Below are 10,088 nucleotides of genomic sequence, written 5' to 3' on the forward strand. Positions count from 1 at the left end.
CCAAGAATTTATTCATGTTCCCAGACTTTGATGTGAAGCCATAGCTCTGTGTGGAAATATCAGATGCTCCACACATGCCCTCTCTCACCAGGCCTCACCCCTGCATAGGAGACTTCCCCTCTGACAAGCAGAGGGCTTGGATAGCTAAAAGGAATTGTGTTTTTTTTCTCTCTGGTTCCCTTCTTCCTTTTTCTTGGCTATTCACTGTGTACCATGATCATACACACACCAGGAGCCATAGCTGTAAATGAAGAAATCACTAACCCTCTCCAACAGTCACTTTCTCTCTGAGAGAAAGAAATTTCTCTCTGAGAGAGAGAAATCAAGCACAAGATTAAAAATGCAGCTGTGACAAACCAAAAAGGCTTCTTCCAAACTCAAATAGTTTGCACATTTCTTGCACTGTAAAGTGTGTGGACGGAGCACACAATGCCGGTAAGTTCAGTCAGGGAGGGCTACAGAGCTGCAAGAAGATGGTCATCTGGTGGGCCTGACTGAGAATCATCAGGAACTGGAAACACCCATCCCATTCCCATCCCCCAGCCAAAGAGTCCAGCCTCAAAGTGTGATCCCCAAGTGACAAAGAGTCACTCTTGGGGATAAGATGGTAATTCTCAAAGGGTTTTCTGTGAGCTCATTCTTGAAAGAAAAAAAGAATATTCCTATGTAAAATTAGTTTGGAAAACTCTGAGTGGAAAAATTTGCATGTGTATGTTTGTTGAGCTGATGAACTTTTCAGAACTTTTACTAGGCCAATATTCATTATGCTATTTTCCCTTGACCAGCTTTGATGCACTCACTGGAGCATAGATTCTAGAACATTCTTGCTTGGGTTCCAATCTTGGCTCTGCCATTGAATAGCTGTGTTGTCTTGAGCAAGTTCCTTAACCTCTCTTTGCCACTGTCTCCCAGCTGTGAAATGAATATACTACTACCTACCTCAAAAGATTGTTGAGAAAGTTAAATGAGCTAATATATGGAGAGTCCTTAGAAGAGTGCTTGGCATGTAGTAAGCCTTAGAAAACTGTTGCCTCCCCTGATTACTATCAGGGCACTGATATTCGTGAAACTTATCTGGGAAATGCTAGGTAAAGGCATTGTCTATGGAAGGTTCCCACAGAAGTGGCACACAGTCTTTTGAGAAAGCTGTTTCATTTTCTCTAGCTGGAATGTCCTAGCTCAAACTTACAATGAGCCTTTGAAACAATTTAAGAGTTTCTTCCTCAGATAAGCCTTCTGTGAATCTATTCAGAAAACTACTCACTCTATAAAATCTTAAAGGAATATTGTGGGCTGGAGTTGCCTTGGATCAGAGAATTTGCCACAGTAAATTGCAATGATTATGTGTCTTTCTCCCACAATGACTATGACTCTTCAAGGACAAGAACTACATTCCATTTATCTCTACAGCCCCAGCACATAGCACAATGTCTGGGACACCATGGTGCTCATCATGGCTTAATTAATTAATCATGAATGCTTGCATGTTGCCTGGAAAGGATGGCACGTGATGTCTTCCACTGCTTACTAGCACAATGACGTGAAAAGCATGACTGTCTCATGCCTCCTGCACTTATCAGCTGTGTGATCTTGAGCAAGTCACTTCCCTTCCCTAAACCCGTTCCTTATCTTAAAAAATTAGCAATACTCAGTTACCTCTTAGGGTTTGGGGATTAGAGGTAAATGTCAACCCTTCCCATTACCTCACACACCCCCATGTGTACACACCTATCTCTAAGCTCTTAGCTTCACCCCACTCCAACCCTCCAGACTTTACACACCTTTCTTCATCCCCTTAACCCCCAAATCCTACTTAGCCCTTATGCTACAATGAGTCTTTCTCTGAGAACTGAGCACAGCCACACCTCCCTGAAGTCCTCTTAAAATGCATATACCCTAGGGGAGGGTAATCTACTGAGTCCCTAACACTTTAGCCTGAATTACTTTGGTAGAGGCTTTCTGAGATGCCTGTGCAGTCTGGGAGCTGGGTACCAGGGATCAGTAAAGGCTGACCAGGGAAAGGCAGCCTGTGAAGTGGAAAGAGAATGGATCTTGGTGCCAGAGCTGAGTTCAGATCCTAGCCTCTTATTGCTGGGCAACACCCCTCTGAACCTGGGCTACCTCACCTATCAAATTGGTGTCTTAACCCCTCACAGAGTGCTGGAGAGAGCAAACGAGACTGTGTATTCAAAGTGCCTGGCACTTCTTGAACACCCGAGCATTTCAGGTCCCTCTCTCCTGCCTTCTCACAGTGAGAGAAGTGACCTGAAGAGGGAAAGGGGTAGAGGTGGGAATAAGGCTTGGGCTGAAAATGGCTGTCATGCTGGGAGCTTAATGTTTTATTTTTTATTGGAATGTAGACAATTAATAATGTTGTGATAGTTTCAGGTGAACAGCAAAGGGACTTAGCCATACATGCACATGTATCCATTAGGAGATTGATTTTCATCAGGGCTGGCCTGGTGGTCTGGGGCAGGGGTCGGGGTGTAGGTGTGGGGTGAGAGCCTCTCTCAGTTGTTGTCCATCAGCCTCCCCTCTCCAGACAAGGGAGAGAAGGTGGGTAGCCTGCCTCTCGCCCTTACTCCTCCTTTTGGTTCTCCACCTAGAGACGCTCCGCTTTGGCCTTTTCAGCCACATGTTGGCAAAGCTACTCTACATACAAAAGGGTGAGCCAGCTGGCCAAGTGCAGCCCATGTTGATACAAAAATGAGAAGTGTCTGCAGGAAACACAGGTGGCCACAGCCTCTGTCTCCAAGAGGAATGGTAAGGGAGCTTCAGGGCTGGGTGTCACCATGACTCCACAGATGTGTGGGAATGTGAGTAGGCCTGGGCCTGGGGGCTACCAGTGCCAGAGCGAGGGTGTGCCAGCACTCAGAGGTTGTAGGGACTGAGTCTGGCACAGAAGCCATTCCCTCTGACTGTGTCCTACCCTGGGACCCCTGGCACCGCTTTTCCGTCTGAGTCCTGGAGGGGAGAAAAGGAAGGCCCTGATGTGTGCCTGTGCCTTCCCTGTGTAATAGATCTACCTTAGTGTCCATGAACCGGTTCCACCATCATCTCTGCAGAGCAGGCATCTAGTGGGGTGGTGAAGTCTGCCCTCCAATCAGGGAGCATTTGAGGAGCTCTGAAGTTGGATGGAGGAAAAACACATCTTTATCATCATTTTAATTGAAATGTAGCATTTCTTTCCATGAGGAAAGCAAGCTAGGAATCACAAGTAGTGTTAGCCACACTTGTCACCAAGAAGAGTCACATGTATTCTCACAGCATAGGACAGCGATCACAGATGTATGATGCAGTCACCTGATGTGTAGACCCTCCTTAGTCTAGTTAATGGAATGCATTTATAGGAAAGCACATGTAATACCACGTCATAAATTTGTGCTGTAAAATATTTTGATAATTATTTTAATGACTTCCTTTGTAACCTTGTGCATTTTATTTTATGCATACAAAAGAATATTTCTGAGGAGATGTTCATGACCTCATCAGGCTGCAACAGGGTTTGTTGGTACAAAAATGTCAGGAACTTGTGCTCTGGAGTCAGGAGTTTCTGATCCTGGCCTTCATTATGGCAGAAAGTGAAGAGGAACTAAAGAGCCTCTTGATGAAAGTGAAAGAGGAGAGTGAAAAAGCTGGCTTAAAACTCAACATTCAAAAAAGGAAGGTCATGGCATCCAGTCCCATCACTTCATAGTAAATAGATGAGGAAACAATAGAAACAGGGACAGACTTTATTTTCTTGGGCTCCAAAATCACTGCAAATGGTGACTGCTGCCATAAAATTAAAAGACGCTTGCTCCTTGGAAGAAAAGCTATGACAAATCTAGATAGCATATTAAAAAGCAGAGACATTACTTTACCAACAAAGTCCATATAGTCAAAGCTATGGTTTTTCCAGTAGTCATGTATGGATGTGAGAGTTGGACCATAAAGAAGGCTGAGAGCCGAAGAATTGATGCTTTTGAACTGTGGTGTTGGAGAAGACTCTTGAGAGTCCCTTGGATTGCAAGGAGATCAAACCAATCCTAAACAAAATCAATCCTGAATATTCATTAAAAGTACTGATGCTGAAGCTGAAGCTCCAATACTTTGGCCACCTGATGCAAAGATCTGACTCACTAGAAAAAAGACCCTGATGCTGGGAAAGATTGAAAGCAGGAGAAGGGGACAACAGAGGATGAGATGGTTGGATGGCATCACTGACTCAATGGACATGAGTAAGAACAAGCTCCAGGATATGGTGAAGGACAGGGAAGCCTGGTGTGCTGCAGTCCATAGGGCCACAAAGAATTGGACACAACTGAGCAACTAAACAATGAAAACAATGACATATGATGCTTAGAGGGATAAATATGATCAAAGTCTTAGCACACTGACAGCTATACTGTGAGTGTCCTGATACCAAAATGATTCTATCACCCTGATTCATCTCCCCTTCTCTGGGCACAGGGAACTTACCCAGCCCACCTGTACCATGTAGAATTCCACGAGAGAAACAGAACCAACAAGAGATATAAATTAAGGAAATTGTTGCAAGGAACTTGCTTATATAACTGTGGGCAGTTATATAAGTTTTAAATCTGAAATCTTCAAGGCAGGCAATCTGGAAGGGCAGGCTGGAACCCTCTAGCACAAGCTGAGGTTGCTGTCTATCCACAGGTGGAACTTCTCCTCAGAGACGCTTTGGCTCTGTTCTTAAGGTCTTTCAACTGATTGAATGAAGCTCACCCAGAGATGAAATCCTCTATTTAAAATCGACTGATTATAGACATTAATCACATCTTCAAAAAGAAAAAACAAGAACAAACTAACAAAAAAGTCTTCACAGCAACACCTAGATTAGTGTTTGATGGAATAACTGGGGAGTACAGCCAAGCCAAGTTGTTACAGAAGACTGACCACACACCACACAAGGAGAGCACAGGGAGGTGCCAGAGGGTTTCACCTGGAGGGAGCCGGTAAATGTGCACCAGTGCTCCATGAGCCAGCTACATCTCTCCTTCAGAGCCTGACCCAGGCGCTGCCACTCACCTCTCTGTGTGGGACATCTGGGCCCCTCCATGTTCCCACAGAAAAGGCAGTGAGGTCTGAAGAGCTCAATGCAGTATTTATAGGATACAAAGTTGGTGCAGGCCTCACCTGGGACATCAAGGGGAGTAAGTCATCGCTGGAGGGCCCCCTGGAGGGGGACAGATAACTCAGGGACAAGAGCCCCTCAGAAGTACACAGCAGGTGCAAATCTTCATGCAGAGAGACAAGAGCCTTTTTAGGATGGAGATTAGGGAGGAGTCTTCTGGGTTGGTTTAGCCCACTCAAGACCAGAATCTTGACTCTTAACTGCCAGGCAGACCTTCTCCTCAGTCCCTTAGCTAGGGACTTTATGAAGAAGCTAAGCGTGTTTTAAGCATCACTGCTGAGAATCCTGGACTAGCTCCTCACTGGGCCCATTTCTGCTTCAGGCCCTCTTCAAGGAAGGGAAGCAGGAAACCCTGAGTCTCTTCCTGATTCTCTGTGAACTGCAGCAGATGCTGGTGGGCCACAGCCCCTGCCTCTCTACCTGAGGACAGTGCCTACCGACATTCTGACTGCTGTCTCCATGGTCCCGTGTTCTATGCAAGGGTCACTTCCTGCTTAACATGGGAAGGTGCACAGGCCTGGGACTCTTTCTGCATGGCTGCCCCCTGGTGGCAGAGGGTGGTTATATATCCTTTCTTGCCCAAGTTTATGTAGGTTAAGCTTCAGCAGCAGTAAGAGGTGCTTCTGTCTGGGGATGACAAGGAAGATTTATGGGAGAAAAGGGGATATCTAATCTGGGCCTCAGAAAACCACAAGCAAAGGCATGGGGGCATTAAGGAGCGGGGCTCTTGAACCCTGCAGCCTGGTAAAAAATAAAGTGGGAATGAGGAGCATGAGAGAGACTGTAGACAGTGCTGGAAGTGGGAACCAGCTTTTGCCAAATCCTGGGTCAATCCGGGCCCTCATTAACATGGAAACTGGAGAGTCAGGTCCTTTAAAGGTAGTGAAAACCTTTGTTCTAAAGAATCCCTCTGGATCCTTGTTTGTATGACTCATAAAGTGGCCTCGGGCAGGAAGAAACCCAGCTCACCAATAACAGAAGGGCTCCTGGGACCACAGGGGAACTGGGCAGGAAAGCATGAGCCACATCAAGCACAGGTCTATTCCCAGTAATGAGACCTCCACCCCAGGAACATTACCATCCAGAGGGTAATTAGAGGGTTTAAACTGCACACCTTTCTGCAAAATCGTAACAGAGTTTAAACGTGCAAAGGGGAGCAGGTAAGGAGGGTAAAACGTATGTACACAGCCCTTTGGGGACACCAGTCATGTCACCTATTTTCTCATGTAATCCTTGTAACAATTCCTCCTGAAATATACTATCAGCCCCATTTTACAGCTGGGGAACCTAAAGCTCAGGAGTTAAGCTATTTCCTCAAGATCACACTGCAGTTAAGTAGCCCAAGTGGTATTTGAACCCAGCCTTCACATCATTTTGCTGCCTTCCACCAGGGTTTGGACATTCAGAAGCAAGTTTGTAATCACCATCACAGTCTGTCCTCATAAGCCCCCTGGAAGATGTGGAGCCTTGTCATCAAGACTGTGATCGTAGGTATTGTGATCCCCATTTGACAAGTAAGACTGGGGCCTGGAAAAGAGTCAGATGCCAGCACAGCTATCACCAGCTGGAAGAGACCCTGTGAGACTCAGTTTCATCATCTGGACACTGGGACTGACAGCACTGGAGCAGACACCCTGAGCCCACGCCGTCTCAGCACACACAAGCCACCCTCTAAACCACCAACACATGCATTTCTGAGCCCAAGGTGCAGAATGAGCTGACCAGGGGCCAGAAATCTGCACTCTGATTCTTTGCCCAGGAGGCAGGATGAACTCTGCCTCTAGACTCACTGAAGCAGCCTATCCAGTGGTCGGTGGGAGTCGTATGTAAGCACTCCTTTGATGGGGGCAACTCCAAGATGCCTGTTGCTTGCTTCTCCCACCCCCATCCTGCCTCCTGCAGCCCTTCTGGTGTTTCCTGGCCTCACCTCCCCAAAATGAACCCCTGTTCATTCATTTCTGTCTCTGGCTCTGCTTCCTGGCAGTGGAGGGGAACTACATGAGCTCATGCATGTACATCCATAGCTTGCTGTTTTGTGGGTGGTTGTGAGTGTGTGTGTGTGTGTGTGTGTGTGTGTGCGCACGTGCTAAGTTGCTTCAGTCTTGTCTGACTCTGTTGCAACCCCACAGACTGTAGCCTGCCTGGCTCCTCTGTCCATGGGATTTTCCAGGCAAGAATACTGGAGTGGGTTGTCATGCCCTTCTCCAGGGGATCCTCCTGACCCAGGGATTGAACCCTTTTATATTTATAATACTTCTGGGTTGGGAATTTGCACCTCCTCTGTTCTCTGATCCCCCAAGAGTGTTACAGGTCCCTAGCTTCCACCTGGGGCTCTTTGAGCCCCCAGAACACCTCAGGCTCTCAGCTTCTCTTCTTCTGATGGACAGAAGTGGAACTCTGCAACCTCACCCAGCTGCCTAGACTGTCATTTGGCCCCTGTGCCAAGGTGGGGTTGAGGACTGGAGAAATCTCTGACCCTGGCTTCTTTCTGGTTGGGACTCTATTTGCCTCTCAACCCCGTGCCCCTGCCCTCTGACACCTGGAAAAAACCAGAGATGAGTCCTTCCAAGGCCCCATATCCCTCTTTCCACAGTCTAAAAGCCAGACAGGCTGATGATGCTGGCCACACGGCTGCCTTCCTTCCCTGAACTGCCTGCTTCCCTTTAACATCCCTACTTCCACCCCGGACCTCCAATCACTACCCCACCCCCAGGGAATATCCACAGTCTTGGGTTCCTGCCTCTGCCCTTCCAAGAAAAGATAAGCTTTCACAAATAAAATAAATTTGCAATTTCTTAAAGAGGCTGGAGACAGCAGGGTGTGGGCCACAAATGTAGGCTTTCAGGCATTGGCAGCAGGACAAACAGAGTGTCATTCAAAGGCAGAAGGGATAGTTTTCTGCCCAAGGTCAGGCCTCTTTGGGGTGGGCAGGTCTGACTCACAGTGGGAAGGCCACACTTGTGCTCTCAAAGGGGCCCAGACCACCCCTCTCCTCCATCCTTTACTCCAAGATTCAAATTCAGGCTAGTCTGACCCCCCCAAAAAAACTGGACTTTCATAAGAGTTAGGCCTCAAAATAGGAATAGGGGCAGGATGAAGAAAAAAAGCAGGCTTCTCTGCCTGTCCCCCTCCCTACTTTAGCCCTGGGGATGAGGGAGAAGCCACAGAGGCAGGGACCTCTCTCTGACTCTCCTGGCTCTTGCTCCATGAACTGGGCTGGAACCTGTCCACTGGGCCCATCAGGGCTCCCCATGCATCCTTCCCTGGCCAGGAGGCCCCTGGCAGCTCTGGTCAGAGAGCCCAGCTGGCCACAGCCAGCCCCCTGCCCACCCTGGGCCCTGCTCAGAGGACAAGCCTGAACTGATTCTGTCAGGAAAGGTTAGACTTGTCTCCCAGGCTGGCTGGATTCAGGAGGACGAGACAAATGCGTTCAGACAGCCCAGATCCAGAGCGCTATCTGTCAAACATGCTGGCCACCTCTCCGGCAGTGCTCTCCCTGGAAAGATCATGCAGGCTCCATCCATCCTGTCTTGAGAAGGCTGGCATCCTGGCCTGAGGCTTAAGAAAGGAGATGGAGGAAGCAGGTGCCTCCAAGCGGAGGGCCCTTGGGGGAGAGGTGCTACATCCAGACCTTTGTGGAGAAGCCCAGACCGCAACTTCTGCCCTAGGTGGAGACTGATCAGGCACCTGATTCTGAGATGATTACAGCACAAGCCACAGCCTGGCTTTGGGAGGAGGGCTGAGGACTATGAGAACACACACACCCTGTGCTGTGAGGGCTCTCGCTTGCTTCCTGCAGAGGCTCCCAACCTCCACACTTCCTGCACAGACTAGCTGGTATGGCAGTGGATAGCAGGCACACTAGGTGGAGTAAGCAGGAGTGAAACCCACAAGCCTCTGAGCCCCTCCCCAGGGTGAGCTTGCAGAGGCCATTCCACAAAGCTGAGCCCCTCACCAGCTCTCAGCCTGTCAGCTTCCCTGTGAGTGGTCATTTCTTCACCGCAGTCTTCCCCCACCTTCCCCGGATAAATGCAAGAACCAGAAACTTCACTAAGGTGATGAAATCCTACTAGAAGAATTCCCATGAATTGAGCCATCTTGGGGGTTAGACAAAACGTCTAACCATCACCTATGCATCAGGCAAAGCAGATTTCTTATTAGTTTAGCTGACTAGTCATTGTTCAGTCACCCAGTTGTGTCTGACTCTGCGACCCCATGGGCTGCAGCATACCAGGCTTCCCTGTCCAACAACAACTCCCAGAACTTGCTCAAACTCATGTCCACTGAGTTGGTGATGCCATCCAACCATCTTGTCCTCTGCCATCCACTTCTCCTCCTGCCTTCAATCTTTCCCAGCATCAGGGTCTCTTCCAGTGAGTCAGTTCTTTGCATCAGGTGGCCAAAGGGTTGGAGCTTCTGCTTCAGCATCAGTCCTTCCAATGTATATTCAGGATTGATTTCCTTTAGGATTGACTGGTTGGCTCTCCTTACAGTCCAAGGGACTCTCAAGAGTCTTCTCCAACACCACAGCTCAAAAGCATCAATTCTTTGAGCTCCGCCTTCTTTATGGTCCAACTCTCACATCCATCCACTGGATAAACCATAGCTTTGACTAGATGGACCTTTGTTGGCAAAGTAATGTCTTTCCTTTTTAATATGCTGTCTAGGTTGGTCATAGCTTTGCTTCCAAAGAGCAAGTGTCTTTTAATTTCATGGCTACAGTCACCATCTGCAGTGATTTTGGAGCCCAAGAAATAAAGTCTGTCACTGTTTCCATTGTTTCCCCATCTATTTACCATGACTAGAAGCTACAAAAATGAACGTGGTAACCACAGGGTCTGAATAACAGATGGATCCTTTTGAACTGAATGTTTCTGCCCCCCTCCCACCCAAAATTCATGTGTTCAAACTCTACCCCACAATGTGATGGTGTGAGGATGTGGGGCCT

Source organism: Bison bison, unplaced genomic scaffold, assembly GCF_000754665.1.
Source record: "Bison bison bison isolate TAMUID 2011002044 unplaced genomic scaffold, Bison_UMD1.0 scf7180017864471, whole genome shotgun sequence".
In the NCBI taxonomy this organism is placed as follows: domain Eukaryota; kingdom Metazoa; phylum Chordata; class Mammalia; order Artiodactyla; family Bovidae; genus Bison; species Bison bison.